Source organism: Chelonia mydas, chromosome 8 (assembly GCF_015237465.2).
Source record: "Chelonia mydas isolate rCheMyd1 chromosome 8, rCheMyd1.pri.v2, whole genome shotgun sequence".
In the NCBI taxonomy this organism is placed as follows: Eukaryota; Metazoa; Chordata; order Testudines; family Cheloniidae; genus Chelonia; species Chelonia mydas.
The window spans coordinates 41183008-41207577 of NC_057854.1; the positions used below are offsets into that span (position 1 = coordinate 41183008).

The 24570-nt window shown below is 50.6% G+C and overlaps 1 protein-coding gene across 1 annotated transcript in view; it reads right to left on the reverse strand.

The window, feature by feature from the left end:
• Positions 1-6629, reverse strand: part of DDR2 (discoidin domain receptor tyrosine kinase 2) — a 172643-nt gene extending 166014 nt beyond the window's left edge. Inside the window, exon 1 of the mRNA XM_027818677.3 lies at positions 6492-6629. The gene's annotated coding sequence lies outside the window, so the exon portion shown is untranslated. The remainder of the gene's footprint in view (positions 1-6491) is intronic.
• Positions 6630-24570: the final 17941 nt, after the last annotated feature.

A 24570-nucleotide genomic window follows, 5' to 3' on the forward strand; every position in this document is an offset into this window, starting at 1 on the left:
CGGTGTGCTGAAGGCAACGAGAGGTGTGGTTCCAGGAGGAACCTACGGCTTAACCCTGAGAGGTAGGCCCCTGAAAAGGGCTGTCACACTGAAGGGGTTCCTTGCAGGGAGCTGAGAGAGCACAGGCCTGTGAGTCTGTGACCACTTGGGAACAGCGTGGAGATGGCCTATCACCATCTCCTTAAGAAGGACATTGTGGAGCTGTGCAGAGAAAGATAGCTGTGCATTGGAAAGCTCACTAAGGCACAGCTGATTGCTTAGTTGGAAGAGGAGGATCGCTCTAAGGAGGCGGTTCCTTACCCAGCTTGGGGTGTGAGAGAGGCTAGGAGCAGCTAGGCAGCCCCAGGCCGCACCAGTTCCTGACCCATCTGGGGCCACAAAACAGGCTGGGAGCAGCCAGGTGTCCCGGAGACCAGTGTCCCTGACCGGCAGGGGGTCTCCACCAAGTTCCCAGTCAGTGGATCTGAGACAGATGGAATTGGAGCTGAGTTTGAAGGAGTCAGAGGACCATGAGAGACAGGGAAGGCATGAAGCAGAACAGCAGGAGAAAGAGGCAGCAGGAACTGGTGATGGCAGAGCTGAGAGGCAGAGGGACCCATCCAGAGGTGACTGGGGATGGACTCCGGGCTGCCAATTCTGCAGGGAACCTCAACCCTAAATTGCTGCCCCAGGTTAAGGAGAAGGGAGATATAGATACCCATCTCGCAGCCTTTGGGAAGGCTGGCAATTGGAAAGAGGCTGGACCTGCGGAAAGGCTTTGGTGTCTAGCCTCCTTCCTGGGTCCCAACGCCATAGAGCTCTTTAGCCAGATAGGCAGGATGACAGACTGGCTCTCACTCCTGGGCCCAGCATATATGTACTCTCCTGGGCTCAGGACCTTGGACCCCCCAGTGGGAGTGGAAGGTGGTGGTCAATGGGGAGACATTTCTGGGATGGAGAGACCCTGGGACAGAGAAAACTGTTGTCAGGCCCTGGGTGGTGCAGCCTCACCAGATGCTGAGGGGCTGTGTGACCTGGGTGAAGGGCCCAGGGATGAAGGCCCTCGCCCTGCCTATGGCCCAGATCCCTGTGCAGACACAGGAGGGGTCGGACTGGCTGGTAGTTGGGGTTCTCCAAGATATCGGCGGTGACCTCCTGTTGGGGAATGACTGTCTATTTGGGTCAGGATCCGGGCCCTGCTCCTGTAACAGCCAAGGATTTGAATTTGAATCCAGGAAACCAATCGACTGAGACTGAAGTGGTCAGTGAAAATGCAAATGACCTGGCTGACAGGAGGAAGGCGCTTCTAGGCTCAGGATACCTGCCTGTCTGTAACCAGAGCCCTGGATCTGAATGAGACAGAGAGATGCTCCCTGCCCCCCTGCACACAGGGGAAATGGCTCACGCTGGCTCTGATTCTGTGAGCAAAGCAGCAGGCTTGCTGCCAGCCCTCACTGGGACAGCAGGGGCAAAGCCGAGCCTAAGGGGATCGGAGACCCCAGCTTAGTGTGGGCAACCACACCCGAGGGGACAGCTACCAACCAGGGCTGTCTTGTCCAGAGGTGCAAATGGCCTGGGACAAGGATAAGGCAGCCTTGTCATAGAGGAGCCTTTTCAGAAGGTGGCCCTGGACTTGGTGAGGGACGAATGGGGGGGAGGGAGGGAAGGCCTCCCCCAATGGAGAATCAGTGGTGGAGTAGGTTTCAGAGTAACAGCCATGTTAGTCTGTATTCGCAAAAAGAAAAGGAGTACTTGTGCACCTTAGAGACTAACCAATTTATTTGAGCATGAGCTTTCGTGAGCTACAGCTCACTTCATTGGATGCATACTGTGGAAACTGCAGAAGACATTATTGCAGTTTCCACAGTATGCATCCGATGAAGTGAGCTGTAGCTCACGAAAGCTCATGCTCAAATAAATTGGTTAGTCTCTAAGGTGCACAAGTACTCCTTTTCTTTTAGTGGTGGAGTATGTACTGACTTTCCGGGAAAAGGTCGCTGAGCTCATGAGTCCTGCCAGGGAGAACCTAGCCAGGGCCCAAGGGAGGCAGAAAGTCTGGTATGACCACTCAGCCTATGGCACCAGGTGAGGGTTTTCATCCTGGAAAGGAAGAATACTGGTTCTGGTTACTGGTTCTGTGGATGAAGGGAAAGCAGTGGATGTATTGTTTCTTGACTTTAGCAAAGCTTTTGACACGGTCTCCCACAGCATTCTTGTCAGCAAGTTAAGGAAGTATGGGCTGGATGAATGCACTATAAGGTGGGTAGAAAGCTGGCTAGATTGTCGGGCTCAACGGGTAGTGATCAATGGCTCCATGTCTAGTTGGCAGCCGGTGTCAAGTGGAGTGCCCCAGGGGTCGGTCCTGGGGCCCGTTTTGTTCAATATCTTCATAAATGATCTGGAGGATGGTGTGGATTGCACTCTCAGCAAATTTGCGGATGATACTAAACTGGGAGGAGTGGTAGATACGCTGGAGGGGAGGGATAGGGTACAGAAGGACCTAGACAAATTGGAGGATTGGGCCAAAAGAAATCTGATGAGGTTCAATAAGGATAAGTGCAGGGTCCTGCACTTAGGATGGAAGAATCCAATGCACCGCTACAGACTAGGGACCGAATGGCTAGGCAGCAGTTCTGCGGAAAAGGACCTAGGGGTGACAGTGGACGAGAAGCTGGATATGAGTCAGCAGTGTGCCCTTGTTGCCAAGAAGGCCAATGGCATTTTGGGATGTATAAGTAGGGGCATAGCGAGCAGATCGAGGGACGTGATCGTTCCCCTCTATTCGACACTGGTGAGGCCTCATCTGGAGTACTGTGTCCAGTTTTGGGCCCCACACTACAAGAAGGATGTGGATAAATTGGAAAGAGTCCAGCGAAGGGCAACAAAAATGATTAGGGGTCTAGAGCACATGACTTATGAGGAGAGGCTGAGGGAGCTGGGATTGTTTAGTCTGCAGAAGAGAAGAATGAGGGGGGATTTGATAGCTGCTTTCAACTACCTGAAAGGGGGTTCCAAAGAGGATGGCTCTAGACTGTTCTCAATGGTAGCAGATGACAGAACGAGGAGTAATGGTCTCAAGTTGCAATGGGGGAGGTTTAGATTGGATATTAGGAAAAACTTTTTCACTAAGAGGGTGGTGAAACACTGGAATGCGTTACCTAGGGAGGTGGTAGAATCTCCTTCCTTAGAGGTTTTTAAGGTCAGGCTTGACAAAGCCCTGGCTGGGATGATTTAACTGGGACTTGGTCCTGCTTTGAGCAGGGGGTTGGACTAGATGACCTTCTGGGGTCCCTTCCAACCCTGATATTCTATGATTCTATGATTAATAAGCTGCAAGCTGCCTGGGATGGGCCCTTCAAGGTCATCAAGCAGCTGAATGAGGAGAACGATGTGGTGGAACTGCCCAACCAGGCTCACAGCCACTGAAGGGACCAAGTCAACATGATGAAGCCATACTGTGACAGGGAGAGGCTGGTACTGGCCATGTGTGGCCAGTGGGAGAAGGGGGAAGATCCCCTGGTGGATATTTTCCCTGAGATCAGAGCCGGCCCCTTGCTGGAATCAGTTTCACTCTCTGACCAGCTAACCCCTGCCCAGAAGGCAGAGATCAGAGAGACGCTGCATTTGTACCAAAAAGAAAAGGAGTACTTGTGGCACCTTAGAGACTAACCAATTTATTTGAGCATAAGCTTTCGTGAGCTACAGCTCACTTCATCGGATGCATACTGTGGAAAGTGTAGAAGATCTTTTTATACACACAAAGCATGAAAAAATACCTCCCCCCACCCCACTCTCCTGCTGGTAATAGCTTATCTAAAGTGATCACTCTCCTTACAATGTGTATGATAATCAAGGTGGGCCATTTCCAGCACAAATCCATGTTTTCTCCCCCCCTGCCACACACAAACCCATTCTCCTGTTGGTAATAGCTTATCTATTTGTACATTTGTACCAACAGCGGTTTTCCAACCGGCCCAGGCTCACTAACTGAGCTGTCCACTGGGTGGAGATGGGAGCTGGCCTTCCCTCAGGTGTTCCCCATTCAGAGTAATGGGGAACACAGCACAGGCCCTGGAGGGAGAGGTCAGAGACATGCTGGCTTTAGGGGTGATCCAGCCACCACCAGCCCTGGGGGCCTCTCCCGAGGTGCTGGTCCCCAGGAAAGATGGATCGATCCGATTCCATGTGGCCTATTGGAAGCTCAAGACAATCACTGTGTACACGGACCACTCACCCTGCTATGGCTGCACCAGATGAGAGGGGCCAATGCGAAGCTCCAGGAGGTGGAGTCTGTCCTTCCAGGATTATGAGATGGAGGTGGTCCATGTTAAGGGGAGTGCAAATGTTATAGCTGATTCTTTGTCCCGGAGAGGGAGGCCTGAAAGTGACTGGCTAAAGTGACCCCATTCAGTTCAGTCTCAAAGGGGAGAGAGATGTGACGAAGTGAGAATTTTCCTTTGTTACATTGTATGTGAGCCTATGTGAGTCTTGCTGTTTTGTATGGGTGCGGTGTGTGCCTCAGTTTCCCTGTGTATTGCACCAATGTCAGGTGGTGGGAATAAGGGTGTGTGACTTTTGCAGGGGTTGCTCCAGCTGCCTGCACCGATGCTATAGCTGCCCTTTCATAACCCGAAATCCAGAAGGGGGATGCGACTAGGTGACACTTGGCCCAGGAAGCGAGACAAAGGCCGGAGGAGGAGCAACGGGCAGGGCGGGGCCAGATAGCTGGAAGCAAGTCACTCTCAGCTGGCTTGGGGCACAGGGGAAGGACCAGAGCCCTGGCTCTGGTTTCCCTTCCCCAAGATAGACTTGGCTGGAGGTCACTGGTTTCTGTCCTGGCGGGTTCTGTCCTGTGCTGTGTGCCTGACTACTGAACCTTCTGTTCTGCCAGCTGGCTGGGAGTCATGTCTGACTGCAGAGTTGGGCTGCAGGGCCCTCCGGCTTCCCCAGGAGCCCCGCCCGGGTGCACTCATGCGGGAACTGCTCAGTGAGAAAGGGGATGCTGAATGCTCTGAGGTCAGACCCAGGAAGGTCAAAGCTTCTTGCCCTGGAGACAGTATGCTCAGACAGAGGAGGCATGCTCCCATCAGAGTCCTGACTGCCTTTGTATGGAGTGACAAAGGCTGACTCCGTGACAAAGGCTCACAGTAACAGGCTAGCCAATGTTTCACAGGCCATGCTGAGGATTGGCACAGCTCCTCCATAGACCAGGTGCTTGCCCTGTTAGACACTATAGAGACCTCAGACACAGCAGAGCTGGGGGCTGTAGAGCCCCAAAGATATTCATCATACAAGTGTAGGACTGGAAGGGAGGTCATCTAATCCAGTCCCTTGCACTCAGGGTAAGACTAAGTATTATGCAGACCATCCCTGACAGGTGTTTGTCTAACCTGCTCTTAAAAATCTCCCATGACAGCAATTCCACAACCTCCCTAGGCAATTTATTCCAGGGTTTAACCACTTTGACAGTTATGAAATTTTTCCTAATGTCCAACCTAAACCACCCTTGAAGCAATGGGTTTAAATTGCAGCTTGTCCTATCCTCAGAGGTTAACAAGAACAATTTTTCTCCCTCTGCCTTGTAAACAAACTTTTACATACTTGAAAACTGTTATCATGCCCCCTCTCAGTCTTCTCCAGACTAAAGAAACCCAATTTTTTCAGTCATCCCTCATAGGTCATGTTGTCTAGACCTTTAATCATTTTTGTTGCTCTTCTCTGGACTCTCTCCAGTTTGTCCACATCTTTCCTGAAATATGGAGCCCAGAACTGGACATAGTACTGCAGTTGAGGCTATATCCGTCCGGAGTAGAGCCGCCAAATTACTGCCCCGTCTCGCTTAGAACACTCCTGCTAATGTAGCCCAGAGTGAGGTCTGGGTTTTTGCACCAGTGCTACACTTCCACAGGACAGAGCGGTCCGAAGACCACAAGTCCCCAGAAAGCAGCGCCACAGGCTGCACTGGCGGGCTGGCCCGATGCATGCTGGGAGCTGTAGTCTGTTCTGGCTACAATTCGCCGTCAGCGGGAGCAGGGCTCCAGCGGCCCCGTTACCCGGCGCTGCGCGGAGCATCTCGGGCCGCGGCTCGGCACCGAGCGGACACGGCCACGCAGCCCGCTCACCGCTAGCCTCGGCAACCCCGCTGCCCCCCTGGAGGGGCTCCGGGTACCCTGGGCTCCCCTCCACTAGGCCCGGGGGACACAGCCCGGCTAGCGGGCGGCCGTGCCCTGTCCGCGCTCCAGGCGGGGGTGGAGGCGCGGCGGGACCTTGGGGAGTTTCCGCACGCGGCAGGCAGTCAGGGGACCCGCTGGAGCCGGGGCGGGGATCCCTCTCCCAGCCGGCCTGGCCCGCAGCGCCCCGTTCCCCTGGAGAGAGCTCGTCCCGACCTCCCGCAACTTGTCCCAAAACTTCGGGGCCCGCCGGCCGGCCGCTCGCGGGCTCTGCCCTCGCCCCGCCGCGCTGGGGCAGCCCGGAGTCTTGGGCGGCTAGGCTCCCGGCCCCGCAGCACTTACCCCAAGACGCGCCGGAGTGGGGCCGCAGATTCCTTTTCCCGGCCGAGCGCGAACTTCTGCCGGCTGATGCAAGACGCCGCCGAGCGCCGGGGCATTCTGCGGATTCCTGGGCCCCAGCCAACGTCCCACAATCCCACATCTTGCACATTTGGCTTCAATTAGGGGCTGGGGGAGCCAGACACCAATCAGAGCTGGCTTCTCTGCCGAGGCTCGCTCGGCCCAAGGGAATGTGTGCAGAGCTGTAATTTACAGCAAAACCCATTCATAGGAAGGAAACAATCCCAAAGCAGTGAGTGGCTTTACAGACTCAGGCAGATTGTTTCAGGGTGTGTTTTACTGCTTGTTCATTTAGGTAGTAGAGTTTTATGTGAACGAGAGAAAGGATTAAAGGCAGCTCCTTGTTAATATCCCCCAGGTGCTGGCGCTGCATCTAGCTGTACGAACCTCCCCCCTTAACACAAAGTCCAGAAGTAGCAGTTGGGATAATTTGGTCTGCAGGGATCCTGCCCCCAACCCAAGGGAGTCACTCAGCGATGCACAGACAGGGCTAGAGGGACTCCAGGGTGGCCTCACAGCTCCGAGGGGATGAAAGAATGAACCAGAACCCCCTATTGGGCTTAACTCTTCCCATGCTGCCTGGAGCCATTCCCTGTGCACCCCTGGTGGAGGAGAACAGGGCACTCCACATCTCCAGGAGACAGCGCTGGGGGGGGGAGGGGTGCCTATAAATCTCCCTAGCACAGAGAGCTGGGCCTTGGTAGGGGTGCAGGACCATGTTTCCCTGGAGGAAGGGAGCTCCCCTGTTTTACAATCCCTTCCTTCAGAGGGTGATGCTTGGGGACTGGGTGGGCTCTTCTATCTTCCCCCTCAGTGCTTGGTGGGTGGGAGGCTTCTTAGGATACCCAGGCCTGTGAGGCATCTTGCTACTGCTTCCCCTTCACATGTGGAAGCCCTGTCTGCCTCTGCCAGCGTCAGCTCGCTGGCACCAGCAGCCAGTGGCAGCACCACCCTGCCCCTCTCAGCCCATATGAGCTCCACTGCCCCCTGCAGGCTAGCAATAGGCACACCCCACCCCGAGCATCCCCAGGAATTCCCAGGCCCTGCTCCACTGGAAGTTCACAGACTGGCTGCTCCCAAAGGAAAAGTGTACCCCAGCTTACCTGCTCTACCTCGGATCACCACTGTGCTCAACCCACAGCACTTAGGCTGGGTTCCAGAGAAAGCAAGCATACATCTACTAGCAAAGACCAAAGATTCAAATGACAACAGGCAGAGCTATTGGAAACAAAGGTTTACATACCAAAGCATAGCACACATTCTAGAGCATAGACTCAAGTAACGAGATGCCATCTTGTCTAACAAGGTGTTGCTCCGCCTTAGTCCTACCAGTGATTTGCACCCAGGCTAGCTGAGAGTCAGAACTTCCTTTCAGAAGACGAAACTGGCTGGCAGTGTCTCCCCAGGAGAAGAATGTGCATGTGTCTCTCTGCACCCCTAGATATATTAGACCAGTCCTTTGTTGTTCACCTGTAATGAGGGTCTCCCACTCCCCCCATCCCACCTCTTCCTGTACATTTCTTCTCCTGACATCCCCACAATCCCCGCATTAGCACTTGACTCAATGCTAATCAATTCCTATACTAAGACTCAATAGGCAATGGAAAGCAGGGAGATACCTGCCTCCCACCTGCTGTCTGATGGAACTTATCTCAAGGTCTGTACCTCTGGGTGGCCTGCCTTAACTACCAGGCTTTAAGACCATAATGTTCCATATATGTACACACATTGCTGTACATATTATCCTCACATACATTTTGCAATGAGGGTGACCAGTGCGACACAGGCTTTCAGCAGAAACTTCCTTACCTGACACTCTTCGGTGAACTAATATGTAAATGCCAGACCCATGGGATCCCTGTGACCCTGATTCATCCCTGTCTCCTCTGCCAATTGACATCAAGAGGTCCCTGGGTCACAGTAGTGGAAGTGGCCTGGTGGAACAGGAGCAGCAGGAGCCCTCCTCCAGTTAACAATGCTAAAGCAGATTTCAAAGCAAAAAGGCACTGCTTGGAGGTGCTGTTCATTTGCTATGTGCAATCCCAGTGTGGAGTGTCAGTGCATGAGATTCCAGCTGTGGGCACAAGACGGAGGAGCTTCCTACCTGGGGTGCAGAGAGTGTCACATATGTTAGGGCCAGCAGATCATCTAGTCTGACCTCCTGCACAGCACAGACCAGTAATTTACACCCAGTGATTCCTGCACCCAACCCAGAACTTCACTGTCTAGCGCAGCCCGAACACCCAGGCTTGATGCACAGACTCCAAGTGATGGGGAATCCTTCCCATCCCTAGGTGACTTGTTCCAGTGGTTACTTACTCACACGGTTAAAGATATGCCCCTTAGTTACAATCTAAATTTCTTCAGCTTCCAGCCATTGGCTCCTTTTCTGCCTTTGCCTGCTAGATTGAAGAGCTCTCTGCTCTCAGCAACCTCCTCCCCATGTAGATACTTAGATAATTTTTTCACTTCAAGGTCTAAAGGACACAGACAAGGTTTTCATCTTGAGGCCAAAAGACCAAAAACATCAAGACACTTGATCACAGCCTTAGATAGGCCAAGAGACTACTTACACTTGATCTTAGCCAAAAGGCTGAGAATTCTATACTGTGGTCAAATCACCTCTTCCTGTTAAGAGTCAATGAATGACTAACTGAAAAGCAATGCTAAACCATCCCAGTGTGATTCCTACTTTGCCAGGCACTGCCAGGAGTGCCTGAGAGAGCCATTCTTCTGCCCCTTGAGGCCTGGTCTCTGCCCTGTCCCGTCCCCCTCCCCCCACACACACACAGAGTTGTTCCTGGCTGGGTCATCTGCTGGGTTGAGCCCAGGAACCTCTGGATCTGAAAGCATGAGCCTCTACTGGTTGCACTTAAAACAAACAAATGAACAATAAGTCTATTAGCTCAGAGACAATTAATATCAGTCAGCTCTGTGTTCTTGGGAAACCAGGGTGCAGTATCCAGCCTGACTCATGAAAGATACCCCCCTCCCAAGCCTCTGCTTGAACCAAAACCAGAGAAAAGACTTGCAGAGTGCAGTGAAGGGCGGTGGAAGACACACCTAGACCCCTCCTGACAAGGGTGACAAGATTAAGGCAACTCCTCTAGCCTCATCTGCATCAAAGATGGGACAAGGAGGCATCTCCATTAGCATACAGAATGGAGAACAGAGATTCCAAGGCAAGAACCTCACTGAAGTGTGGGACCAGAAAAGCACTGCATCATGGGGGATCTCTGCTCCAGAGTTAATGAACCTACACCTGCATACACCCAGCTCAGTTAGACCAATTCTAGTAATAAATTCTTGACTGATATCCAAAATACTGAAGCAGCCTAATTGCATTGTGAGCTCCCTGGAAGAACCACCACCCATAGCCAAGAGTGATCAGCTCCTATTGTCTAGCCTAAAGAAAACCCTTGAGTCATCAGTTTACCCATAAACAAATCTAGTGTTCTCCCTTGAACCATTGTTATTTCCCCACAAAAAACCCTACCCACACTCCAGTAAGTGTTCTGTTGCTTGGATCCAAACTATGCATCAGTTCCACTGGGACTCCATCTTCTCCTAACAGATCGTGATGGGGGCTCTGCCTGTCTCTAGTTTTCAGGACCCTGAACTACCATCATCACCTGGGAAACCCGACCAGTTCAAGCTTCATGGGAGTGGTGAGATCCCTCCCTCTGTTTTCTTTTCTACCTCAGGTAATAACCTTTACTAGTGTAAACTTATGTTGGTTTAGGCTCTCCTTGTGTAGTTATCACTATTACTCAATAAATAACTTTTATGGTTAAGCTGGTTGCCTCTCTCTCTCTCTGAAGTTTACTCTTTTGTGTTTTTAGCTTCCCCCATTTACTCTGCAGCAACGCTTCTTTTACCTAAGCTAAAGATCCCTGTAGCGCCCAAAAATACTGTGGGGTTTGCGCATCAAGTGGGTTACTACCAGTACAATTGTAACGTGAAAGTGGGGATAGGGATGTGCTGAACCTGTGACATACGAGGGTGGCAGCTTGAAAGTGCTGCTCAGCCCAGCCTATTGAGCCCAGGGACATATAAGGGTGACAGCTTGAAAGTGCTGATTGACCCGGTCCATTCAGACTTGCTCTGTTAGTGTGTGTTCGTTCATCCGGCCCTACGGAACCATTGGAGGGGACTTGCGGAAGGGAAAAGTAGAGCTCCATATGAAAAACACAAGTGACACAAGCAGTACATTGATAGAATTACAGAATCTCCCCAGAAAAGTAACCCTAATAAACGAGCATACCCCAAAGTAATGGGCACATCTGGTAACACAATAGCAAACTCAGAAACATCTATACCTGGTCTTGCCAATAAGGGGCAACAATGAGCCAGGCTGCCTTAGCATAGAGTAAAACTTACTTAAAGCAATCTCATGTATAGACAAGGTATTACCCGTAAGAAGAACTAGCTCACATGCAGCTATTATTTCAAGGAATGAACAGAAATGGTTTCCAGTAAAACCCCAGAGAGAATTGAAACTGCCAAGGGATAACTTGGAGCAGAAAGACTTTGAAATGACACTTTTCAGTTTTAACACAAAACATTGTTAAACAATCACTATAACCACAAAATGCCATGTAGTGATGAGTGTTGTAGTAACAAGGAATAAATCAAGTGCTAATTAATTTAAGATAATAGAAATGCCTATGTTTACAGTGTGTCAGTAATCAAAATATTCAAGATCCACGCTTGTGCAAGAAACTTTTACCTGTATTGTGCAATTTCTTAAAAGTTTCTTTATACGCCCAAACCACCCATCAGGACCAATTTCAATGGCATATTATAAAAGAAAACTAGCCCACCACTAAATTAGATATTCTCTAGGAATTATTATGGGGCAGGTCTCTGGCCTGTGCTCTACAGATCAGACTAGATGATCACAATGGTTTCTTCTAGCCTTGGAATCTATGAGGTGATCCTATGTCCTATGAATTCCCAATGGTGGAGAATCCAGCACGACCCTTGGTAAATTGCTCCAGTGGTTAATTACTAAGCCCTGGTCTACACTAGGAGTTGAGGTCGAATTTAGCAGCATTAAATCGATTTAACCCTGCACCCGTCCACATGACGAAGCCCTTTTTTCGACTTAAAGGGCTCTTAAAATCGATTTCCTTACTCCACCCCCAACAAGGGGATTAGCACTGAAATCGGCCTTGCTGGGTCGAATTTGGGGTACTGTGGACGCAGTTAGATGGTATTGGCCTCCGGAAGCTATCCCACAGTGCTCCATTGTGACCGCTCTGGACAGGACTCTCAACTCAAATGCACTGGCCAGGTAGACAGGAAAAGGCCTGCAAACTTTTGAATTTCAATTTCCTGTTTGGCCACCATGGCAAGCTGCAGGTGACCATGCAGAGCTTATCAGCAGAGGTGACCATGATGGAGTCCCAGAATCGCAAAAGAGCTCCAGCATGGACGGAACGGGAGGTACGGGATCTGATTGCTGTATGGGGAGAGGAATCCGTGCTATCAGAACTCTGTTCCAGTTTTCAAAATGCCAAAACATTTGTCAAAATCTCCCAGGGCATGAAGGACAGAGGCCATAACAGGGACCCGAAGCAGTGCCGCGTGAAACTTAAGGAGCTGAGGCAAGCCTACCAGAAAATCAGAGAGGCGAACGGCCACTCCAGGTCAGAGCCCCAAACATGCTGCTTCTATGATGAGCTGCATGCCATTTTAGGGGGTTCAGCCACCACTACCCTAGCCGTGTTGTTTGACTCCTTCCACGGAGATGGAGGCAATACAGAAGCAGGTTTTGGGGACAAGGAAGATGATGAGGTTGTAGATAGTTCACAACAAGCAAGCGGAGAAACCGGTTTTCCTGACAGCCAGGAACTGTTTCTCATCCTGGACCTGGAGCCAGTACCCCCCGAACCCACCCAAGGCTGCCTCCTGGACCCGCCAGGCAGAGAAGGGACCTCTGGTGAGTATACCTTTTAAAATACTATACATGGTTTAAAAGCAAGCATGTTTAATGATTAATTTGCCCTGGCATTCATGGCTCTCCTGGATATACTCCCAAAGCCTTTGCAAAAGGTTTCTGGGGAGGGCAGCCTTATTCCATCCACCATGGTAGGAGACTTTACCACTCCAGGCCAGTAGCATGTACTCGGGAATCATTGTAGAACAAAGCACTGCAGTGTATGTTTGCTGGCGTTCAAACAACATCCGTTCTTTATCTCTGTGTTATCCTCAGGAGAGTGATATCATTCATGGTCACCTGGTTGAAATAGGGTGCTTTTCTTAAGGGGACATTCAGAGGTGCCTGTTCCTGCTGGGATGTTTACCTGTGGCTGAACAGAAATGTTCCCCACTGTTAGCCATGGGAAGAAGGGAGGGGGGGAAGGGCTAGCCACGTGCTGGGGGGAGGCAAAATGCGACCTTTTAACGAAAGCACATGTGCTATGTATGTAATGTTAAGGTTTACTGTGAAAGTGTGTACCCATTGTTCTAAAAAAAAAAAAAAAAGTAGTGTCTTTTTAAATCACTGTCCCTTTTTTTCTCTCCACCAGCTGCATGTGTTTCAAGGATCTTCTTTCCAGAGGCTAGAGAAGATTAGAAGGCGAAAAAAAACGCACTCATGATGAAATGTTCTCTGAGCTCATGCTGTCCTCCCACACTGATAGAGCACAGACGAATGCGTGGAGGCAGATAATGTCAGAGTTTAGGAAAGCACAGAATGACCGGGAGGAGAGGTGGCGGGCTGAAGAGAGTAAGTGGTGGGCTGAAGAGAGGGCTGAAGCTGAAAGGTGGCGGCATCGTGAGGAGGCAGGATTCAATGCTGAGGCTGGAGGATCAAATCAATATGCTCCAGCGTATGGCTGAGCTGCAGGAAAGGCAGCAGGAGCACAGACAGCCGCTACAGCCCCTGTGTAACCAACCGCCCTCCTCCCCAAGTTCCATAGCCTCCTCACCCAGACGCCCAAGAACGCGGTGGGGGGGGCCTCCGGCCACCCAGCCACTCCACTCCAGAGGATTGCCCAAGCAACAGAAGGCTGGCATTCAATAAGTTTTAAACTTTTAAAGTGCTGTGTGGCCTTGTCCTTCCCTCCTCCACCACCCCTCCTGGGCTACCTTGGTAGTTATCCCCCTATTTGTGTGATGAATGAATAAAGAATGCATGAATGTGAAGCAACAATGACTTTATTGCCTCTGCAAGTGGTGATCGAAGGGAGGTGGGGAGGGTGGTTAGCTTACAAGGGAGTAGAGTGAACCAAGGGGCGGGGGGTTTCATCAAGGAGAAACCAACAGAACTTTCACACCGTAGCCTGTCCAGTCATGAAACTGGTTTTCAAAGCTTCTCTGATGCGCACCACGCCCTCCTGTGCTCTTCTAACTGCCCTGGTGTCTGGCTGTGCGTACCCAGCAGCCAGGCGATTTGCCTCAACCTCCCACCCAGCCATAAACGTCTCCCCCTTACTCTCACAGGTATTGCGGAGCGCACAGCAAGCAGTGATAACAGTGGGAATATTGGTTTCGGTGAGGTCTAACCGAGTCAGTAAACTGTGCCAGCGCGCTTTAAACATCCAAATGCATATTCTACCACCAGCAGACTGTGCAGTACGACTGCAGCCATCATCAACACCTGGATGCTTGGCAGAAGACGGTACAGTATGACTACTGGCCGTCATCTTCTGCTAGCTGCAGATTAAAAGACAGTTTAGGACTGAATTGCAATGAGACGAAATAAGGGAAATGACCTGGCTGAGTCACTCCCATGTTTGCCCAGGCGCCCGGTTAAGAGAGCACCCAGGACTATGTCGATGACGGCTACCAGTCATACTGCACTGTCTGCTGCCAAAAGGCAATAAACTGTCTGCCAGCACCCAGGAGACATACGGTGATGGTTAGCTGAGCGGGCTCCATGCTTGCCGTGGTATGGCATCTGCACAGGTAACTCAAGAAAAAAGGTACAAAACGATTGTCTGCCCTTGCTTTCATGGAGGGAGGGAAAGGGGGCCTGACAATATGTACCCAGAACCACCCGCGACAATGTTTTATCCCCATCAGGCACTGGGATTTCTACCCAGAGTTCACATGGGCAACGGAGACTGCGGGAACTGTGGGATAGCCACCCACAGTGCAATGCTCCAGAAGTTGACGGTTGCCTCAGTACTGTGGACACTCTCCGCCGACTACATGCACTTAGAGCATTTGTGTGGGGACACACACAATCAACTGTATAAAAACGCTTTCTACAAAACCGACTTCTATAAATTCGACCTAATTTCGTAGTGTAGACATACCCTCACTGTTAAAAGATTACACCTTATTTCCAGTCTGAATTTGTCTAGCTTCAACTTCTAGCCCTTGGATCTTCTTTTAACAGACGGTTTTGTCTTGCAGGCAGGAGTGGCCCCATTCTCTAGAGAGCATCACTCAACATCTAGCCATGGCACATTCCTTTTGAAAGGCAGAGTAGCTAAGTAGATGAGGCTTGGCTTTACCTCAGTTCTGTTCTCACCTCTGCCAAAACAACCTCTGGGTCTCAGCTGTACCATCGGCAAAATGGGACAGGGATACTTGCATCCCTTGGCAGGCTGCATAGAAAAGTAACTTTGGGCTGTGGTCTCCAGAGACAATGAGCTAACATTCTCTTTGGATGGGGTCCTAGCTGAATTCCCAGGTATTGCCTCCCCTCCCCCCCGATCCTCAGTGAGCTAGCCTGAATCCTGCTGTATAATTCAGCATACCCTGGAGCATACCATATCCATTCAACATACCATATCCATAGGCTGAAAGTGACTGAGGGGGATTCATTCAGCAACACAGATATGTTTAATGTTTGGCATCCAGCTACGGCAAAACACATTTCTTTGCGAAGACAGAGGAACCTGCAAAGAGCAGGACTGCAAGGAAGCCAGCAGAGCTTTAGCTACATTTAGACTTTAAAACTGCAATAGAAATTTAAATAGTCATTTCAGGCCCAACCCTTTTATTGTTAGAATGAAAGAGGGTGTACGGGATGGGGTGCATGGATCCTGCGGTGGGTGGGAATAGCTGGCACCCAGCTCCCCTCCCACAGAGAGCTGCTGCCAATCTTCACAATGGACCAATCCCTCCTCACTGGCCTTGTCAACACAGGGAAGATATGGGTCCCACTCACTGGCCAGCGCCTCCAGAACTCCTGTGAGCAATGCTGGACTGAAACTCAAAGAGCATCTGTCCTCCTGAGACACTGCTTCAGGTGCTTTCTCTAGACTGGCATTTGGGGGTACTACCCATGCAGCTCCGTTTGGGACTAGCCGTGGTGGGAGCTTTGCATGGACAGTCACTGTGCTGTCTAGACCGGCTCTCTGGGCACAGCACTAAGAACAGCAGCAGCCAGTGTGCACTCAAGACAGCAGCACCTCTGGCATTGGGAGGGTGGTGGGGCGCTGGTAGCATAGGCACTGCCTAGCAGACAGCTGTGTCCAGGCTTAATGAGACTATCTGGCACATGACAGCACTTCACAACAAGCCACCTGCCCCTTACAGTACCTAGCCTTGGCCGCACTATTGGCTACCTGCACCCAGAAGTGTTCCCCTGGGCAGTACTGCTGCGGTCACCCACAAGTAGGCTGCCCAGCTCGCCAGCCAAAGACCAGCCCTCTCTGCTCTCCCATCCAGGCTGTTCTTTGGCTTAAGGGAAGCTGGAGCTGAAAAGGCCTATAATAGTAGTTCTGCTGGGTGGGCACCCCTGCCTATTTCCTGTCAAGAAAAGGTAGGGAGCTAACAGATGTGGAAAGCAAATTTGTGCAGCATATTGTAATAATCCAACCACAGAGCAGCACAGTTCCTTCACATTCTTAGTTTATTGAACATATAGGTTACAAATCTGCCCTTTTGGTGCACCTGTTATTATTCTGAAAAGTTTCCCCTTTTCTACCAGCATCACTTTGGTCATGCCAGGGTTCAGCAACCATCTTCCAGAGGACAGGCCAAGCCAGAGTCTGGCCATATTTAGGAAACACTAAAAAGCTTTCCCCAAGACAACCTTTCCCTCACAATGACACTCTCAATTTGAACAATCCTTTTATTGCCAAATCCCTAACATCCTCCTGCCCCCCTCCAAAAAATCCACTATCTGCCTGTTGCGGGGCAAGTACACCAGGTCACCCTGGGGGTGGGGCAAGAGCGTGGTAGCCCTGTGGTTAAGTCAATATGGCTGCCCTCAGCCTCAGGGCTGCATGGCCAGCAACACTAGGGCTCCCCTCATCTGCAGGGAAGTGCAGCCTAATGGCCAGAATCAATAGGGCTCTCCAGGGCACCAGGGGAGCACAGCCCAATGGTCAAAGTCAGCAGGACTCCCCTCATCTGCAAGGAAGTGCAGCTCAATAGCCAAAGTCAATAAGACGCCCCTTGGCTGCAGGGAAATGCAGCCTAATGGCCAAAGTCCATAGCAGGCGGTTTGGTGGGCCAGCCACCAAAGTGGGGAGGGAGGGGGACTTGGGCCCTCCCTGCTCCACTGGGTCCCAGCCCAGGTAGTAGTGAAGGGATTTGCCATGAAGTTGGCATGGAATCCACCTCCAACACACCAACTGCTGCAGGGACACTGGCTAGTCCCTCCCTGGGCTACTTCCTACCTTGACTGCTACACTTGAAGTCAGGGTATCCCCAGAGTTTCCTTGAGCAGCGCAGTCCTCGGTGGCTGCAATCTCTCTGGGGTGTCTGCCGGTACCTGGGTGCCTGTCCAGGTCTCAGCATCCCCTGCTCTCATGGCCTGGGCTTCTGACTGCTCCTTGGCTAGAGCCAGAGAGGTGCATCCCTCCTTGGCAGAGGCCAGCCCAGACTGAGCTAGGCTGCTCCCTTTTATACTGCAGCAGCAGTTGGAGCATGCCTAGCAGGGTCTGGGAGCATGCCTTCTGCTGCTAAGAGCATTGCTTTAACCCCTTCCGCTCCAGTACAGGGCAAGTATACCCTATCAAACCCCTGCAGAAGTCTGACCCTATAAATGGAGAAAGCCACCTATATGCCTGTGAGGATCTGGGCCTAAGTAACAGAGACTATGAAGTCTAGGGACTTTGTTATTGGTTTTACATGGAAAGTGCTCAGATGCTAGGGTGATGGGCGGCAAGATAAAATTTAGATTAGGTAATTATTTGATGTTGTCTTACCTGCTAGCCAATTTAACAATTAAAGTTGTCTCTTATGGAAAAGTGCTACAGAAAGACAGAAAATGATCTCCCTACTATCGAATCCTAGGTTAAAACCAAACCAGAGGAAAAGGTATCATTTTTCTATTCAATTCTATATGACTTTATGGTAATTTTTTATGGAACCCCGTACAATTTCCGTAGAACAAGGATTAATAAGCAGTCTCCTGCTCTGAGTGGAACATCCTTGGGTCAGTGTGTCCCCTAACTGGACTACAGAAGATCAAGAAACTGATGGTGTGATGGCTCCTCAACAGTTGTTAATATTGATTATTACTTGTAGAGTTCCCAAAGTGTGCTGTGCATGTTACATTACAACTAGACAGCAGGAACCATGTCCCAGCCAACTTAATCTAATTTAGTGTCCTATGAAACTGGGGAAATGTGACAGGGTGTACCAGGCCCTCTGAGGCCCCCTGCTGGAGGCCTTGTGGTCCTACTACACCCCACCCCAGGAAGGAGCCACAGAGTTGGGTCCTTCAGGCCTGCCTAGAAAGGCTGCACAGCAGTAGCCAGAGTCCAGCAGACTCAGATAAAAGGAGCAGCATGGCCTGAGCAACTCAGTTCCTGGCTGGGACCAGAGCTCTTTGCTGGTCAGTGGAGCTCAAGGGAGAGCCAGAAGACAGGTTCTGGTGGGACTGGCATTCAGTGAGGATGAGGAAGAAGAGGAGTTGAGATCTTTAGCCCTGAGATCAGGGTGAAGAGGATGGGGCTATGTGGGAAGCAGCCCAGGGAATATCAGCAGCAACTGTGAGAGTTATTTATAGGATCCCTGGGTTGGGACCCCCACCGGCCACTAGCAAAGTGCCCTAAGCTCCAAGCAGGGGACAAGGCTCCTTTAAAAGCCTGAGTGAAGGGCTCAGGGATGGGGCTGAAGAACATGGGGAGGACAGACAGGCCGTCTGGTGAACCTTGATCACCACTCACTGGAAGGGGACTGAAATTATGGAGTGACTAGTCTGGAGAGCTGGGACACCACAGAAGTGCTGAGGACAGAGTCTCCAGGGACAAGCTACTTTAAAGCTGGCCCAGAACGGGGTGAGAAGTGAGCCCAGAGACAGGGCTGTGGATGCTGGGCACAGTGATCGTCCTTGATGGACCTTTGTTACCGCAGAAGGAGTTTGTCCATCTTAGACTGCGTGTGACTTAGCTAGAGGGCTGAACCACTGAAGACCCACCTGATGAGGGCAACAGCCAAGAGCAGGTGCCAGGACCGGAGGGTGCAGGATCACACCCAGCTGACAGAAGACACTCACAAGAGGTGAATGCGCTCATCACAGAATAATGTTATTTCTGCCCTTTCTGCAGCAATACTGGAGTTTATCCCCCACAGAACATTAGTACGTAAAGTGCAAAGTCAAGCACTCAAGTGCCTGGATTGGGATTGCCTGTGCAGCCTGAATGCCTCTGCCTGGGATGTATGCATTATGCTACAGTCTGTAATTGTAGGTACTGACTGCCTCCCCAGGGCTGCCTCACTCAGTGCCCAGGATGGAACAGTTGTCAAGGCTGAATCCCCACGTTGGCACTTCGAGTGCAGAAGGTGGGGGCCTGCAAGGATTCTAAAAATTAATACTGGCCACTCCAGGCTGGTATTAAACTTCCAAGGTCACAGCTTCTCTCTGACCTTGGATGGGTAGATGCTGCCACCACCCAAGTGCAAAAAACCCCTTTGGACCTAGGAAGGAGCACTTGGGAATTCCTCCCTGTGGGGTATCCTCAAGCCCTTTCACCCCCCTCCAGGGAAGAGCTGAGAGAGAAAAAAAAAAAGGAAATCAGCTGTTGCCACCACCTAATTAGACAACATGTGCACAAACCTCTTAAGACACAAAAATCCAATCCTGTTTTTAAGAAAGGTAAATTTTATTAAAAACAAAAAGAAAGAAAATACATCTGGAACTAAGCATCAAGAATGGTTCTCTTGAGGTCCAACTTAATGGTTACAAGCAAAACAAAAGCATTTGTGGGTTAGCGCAGAGGAGTCCACAAGCCAATACAGGGGGGAAAAAAAAAGATAAACCTAATCACGTTTTCCTAGACATTCCCTGATCTACTTACATATCTGGGGGTTTTAAATAATTAGTCTCTAGGTATGAACTGATGGTTTTTCATACCTGGCTTAAAGCTTCCTACAGCATAGTTCAGCCCTGTTCCTGCTCTGCGTCTCCTTTCTCGCCGGAGAACAAGACAGACAGACAAAAGGGGAGTCTTGTTTCAATTTTAAAAAGTTCTAGCCTTCCCACTGGCTCTTTTGGCCAGATTCCCACTCACTCCCTTTTACCTATGCATCCAGCCAGACTTTTTAACCCTTTACAGGTAAAGCAAGTAGAGAACTACCATCAAGAGGAATTCTATAGCTCACTGGCTGGCTAGGTGCCCACGAAAGGGAGCTACCCCCCTCCCCCCATTTATCACAACAGTAAATGTAGCAGTGTGGTCTAATGAATAAGGACAGTCTCACTGCAGCAGCTGGAAGGGGTCTACTCAATGAACGAGGCAGGAGGTTGCAGAAAGAGACAGGATGGTCTTGTGATTCAGGCAGTGGTCTGCGCACTAGGAAAGCTGGGTTCTGTCTTTGGCTGTGCCACAGATGTCCTCTGGGAAGTTAAAGAACTTACACAGCCCACATGTCCAGAGGTCAGGACCGGCTCTAGGCACCAGCAAAGCAAGCATGTGCTAGGGGCAGCATTCCTGCCACACCCCCCCCCCCCCCCGCTTTTTTTTCTTTTTTTTTTTTGCTTGGGCAGTTGTGCTCTCAGAGCTTGGGGCAGCAAATTTTTGCTTGGGGCGGCAAAAAACCTAGAGCCGGCCCTGCCAGAGGTGACCATTCATTGTGTGTTGTCCATGTCATGGATCCCCCAGCAGAGCCAGGAGGGCCTCCAGGTCAGAAATGCTGGGCACTAGCTGCTCCAACTAAGCTGGGAACCCTCAGCACTTCTGACCAGTGAAGCCCAGGATGCCCCAAGTCCTTAGCCTCTCTGTGCCTCCATTCCCATCTGTACCAGGGGATAACAGCCTGCCCTGTCTCCCCAGGGTATCATGAGGGTCAGTATAGCTAAGCATGGGAGCTGCTTGCATGTTGTGCTGGTAATATGGACCAGGGAAGTGCCCACAATAGGTCAGAAGCAGGGATCACTGGGGGAGGTTCGCTGGCCTGTGTTATGCTGATCAGCTCAGTAACCACCACAGCCTCCCCTGGTCTGGAAATCTCTGACCCCCTCCTGTAACTAGGGGGCAGGTGCCCTGGGGCAGGATTGCACAGCAACCTTCATTCTGCCCTTTACTAATGAGTGAGTGTTTGACTTTGCCACTTTAATACCACACTCTTAACAGTCAGGGGGCGGGGGGCGCAAAATTGAAACATTGTGTGTATATAGGGACTGCAGGACAGGGTCAGGCCATGTTTTGTCAGCATGTGTTCCAGATGAGTGGTCACTCCTTCTGTTGAAGCTATGGAATGAGCTGTCATCAGGGGCAGGGTGTGGGCTCCAGGCCAGCAGTAGTGCCTAATGGCCATACCGTGGGGTATAATATCTAACAGCGAGAGTCTAACTAGGGTCTGTTTACCTGGCAGTTACAGTTTGGGGGAGTGTTCTCCACTGGGGATAGAGAATCATAGAATATCAGGGTTGGAAGGGACCTCAGGAGGTCATCTAGTCCAACCCCCTGCTCAAAGCAGGACCAATCCCCAATTTTTGCCCCCCGATCCCTAAATGGCCCCCTCAAGGATTGAACTCACAACCCTGGGTTTAGCAGTCCAATGCTCAAACCACTGAGCTACCCCTCCCCCAAAGAGGAACCCCAGCCCATCCTACTCCACTGGGTTCTGACCCAGGGCCTGCCTGATACCCCTAAGCATGCTTCCTGGGTCACTTCCTACCCTTGTGCTTGTCCCTCCGTCATCACAGTTTGGATTTGGGATCCCTCATGTGTTCCCCTCAGATCCATCCCTGGGGACTTTCCACTGGCCACAGCAAGTCATCACCCTAGCCTCTTGTGGTCAACAGCCTTCCAGTGTTTTGGCTCAGAGGTTCAGTCCTAGTGGCATGGAGTGTTGGTGGCTTCCCAGCAGGAGGCAGCTGCACCTGACTGCTCTCCTCTACATCAACCCAGATGGAACTGAGTCACTCCCTTTTAAATGCTTCCTCCACTGGGAGCATGCTCAGCAGAGGTGAGGGGGGTGTGGTCTCTTCACACCAGAGCCGTTTTTTAACCCTCACTTCACCAGCATGGGGTTAGTACACTTGTCACAGAGATTCAGAAAATAAGAAATGGACACATATGAAATCTTTCCACTCCCCACCACATTGTGTTCCACATAGGCCACATATGTGAGTGAGAAGGGGAAATGGCAAGTCAATTATGGGATTTTTAACATTTTAATTAGGACTGTTTTGTATTCCTCTACTGGCAAAGCCAGAAGTTTTAGTTGCCATGTGTGCAACTGTACAAGGCTCAAGGGGAAAGAAATAATGTAACTGAGAACTGAAGAACACATCCAACAGTGACCCAACAGCTTTTTCTGAACATTTGCCTGTAACAAGGTGTAGCACGGCAGGCACTCACTGCCACGCCTCCTCCTGCTGGCTATCCGGGAATTAGCTCAGTTCCAGCCTCAGAGTGCCTCCTATTGGCCAGTGCCTTCCTACCTGTGCCTACTTCCTTCTGATCTCCACCACTTATAGCACTTCAGGCCCCACATCCCTCCTGGACCCCAGTACTCCTTACCTTGGGTTGCTGCCCCACAGCAGTGCCCCCACACTCTGGGTCTCCCCTCCACAGGAAACCCCAATCCCCTAAACCCACCTCAGTGACCCATTGCCAGTCCACAGCTAGCCCCTTCTCTCAGGGACAAACTTCAGTATGAAGTGACCGCTCATCATCAGCAAGGGGGTTTGGACCTGCTACTTTTCCAACCCAGCTGCCTCCTTGCACCCCAATTACCTCCCCTGGCCTTTAGCAAGGCCTCAGCCTGGGGACTCACCAGGCCAGAACTCCTCAGCCCTGCTCTACCTCAGGTACCCTACTTGCTCTCCCAGGCAGCCTGGTCCTCTCTACTCCTCAGCTACAGCAAGAGTACCTCTCCCACCTTCAGCCTGCCCTTTCATCAGGGTCAGCTGGACCCTAGCTGGGTGTGGCCACACCTGTGGCTGTTTACTTAACCACTCAACCTTTACTCAACCTTGCTGCTTTTAACCCCTTCCTAACCGGAGCAGGGTGACCGCCCCGCTACACAAGGTTAGAGACTAATGTTTCAAGGCTGAAAGCAAGCACATTTCGCCTCGTGGCCAAAGGGGACTCTGCCCTTTCATAGAATCATAGAATATCAGGGTTGGAAGGGACCTCAGGAAGCCATCTAGTCCAATCCCCTGCTCAAAGCAGGACTAATCCCCAACTAAATCATCCCAGCCAGGGCTTTGTCAAGCCTGACCGTAAAAACTTCAAAGGAAGGGTATCCACCACCTCCCTAGGTAACCCATTCCAGTGCTTCACCACCCTCTTAGTGAAATAGTTTTTCCTAATATCCAACCTAAACCTCCCCCACTGCAACTTGAGACCATTACTCCTCATTCTGTCATCTGCTACCACTGAGAACAGTCTAGATCCATCCTCTTTGGAACCCCCTTTCAGGTAGTTGAAAGCAGCTATCAAATCCCCCCACATTCTTCTCTTCCGCAGACTAAACAATCCCAGTTCCCTCAGCCTCTCCTCATAAGTCATGTGTTCCAGTCTCCTAATCATTTTCCAGTTGCCCTCCACTGGACGTTTTCCAATTTTTTCACATCCTTCTAGTGTGGGGCCCAAAACTGGACACAGTACTCCAGATGAGGCCTCACCAGTGTCGAATAGAGGGGAATGATCAAGTCCCTTGATCTGCTGGCAATGCCCCTACTTATACATCCCAAAATGCCATTGGCCTTCTTGGCAACAAGGGCACATTGTTGACTCATATCCAGCTTCTCGTCCACTGTAACCCCTAGGTCCTTTTCTGCAGAACTGCTGCCTAGCCATTAGCGGTACATGGGATTCTTCCACTCTAAGTGCAGGACTTTCCACCTCAGTTCAAAACCCTGCAGAACTAATCAAACCTTAGTCACCAATACTGGGTTTCAAGCCAATATAATTGATGTGGGAAAATCTCTACATGTGGGGGAAACAAGGAAACCTTTCTATGACAGATTTTCATTTATTTATTTACTTATTTATTTATTTATTTTAAAAGCTTGCATGTGTCAAATAAGTTAAGAACATAAGAACGGCCACACTGGGTGAGACCAATGGTCCATCTAGCCCAGGATCCTGACTTCTGACAGTGGCCAATGCCAGGTGCCCAGGGGGGATTAACAGAACAGGTAATCATCAAGTGATCCATCCGCTGTCACCCATTCCCAGCTTCTGGCAAACAGAGGCTAGGGACACTTCAGAGCATGATTTTGTATCCCTGCCCCTCTTGGCTAATAGCTATTGATGGACCTATCCTCCATGAACCAAATCTAGTTCTTTTTTGAACCCTTTTATAGGCTTGGCCTTCACAACATCCTCTGGCAAAGAGTTCCACAGGTTGACTGTGCGTTGTGTGAAGAAATACTTCCTTATGTTTGTTTTAAACCTGCTGCCTATTAATTTCATTTGGTGACCCCCTAGTTCTTGTGTTATGAGAAGGAGTAAATAACACTTCCTTATTTACTTTCTCCACACCAGTCATGATTTTATAGACCTCTATCATATCCCCCCTTAGTCGTCTCTTTTCCAAGCTGAAAAGTCCCAGTTTTATTAATCTCTCCTCATATGGCAGCTGTTCCATACCCCTAATCATTTCTGTTGCCCTTCTCTGTACCTTTTCAAAACCCAATATATCGTTTTTG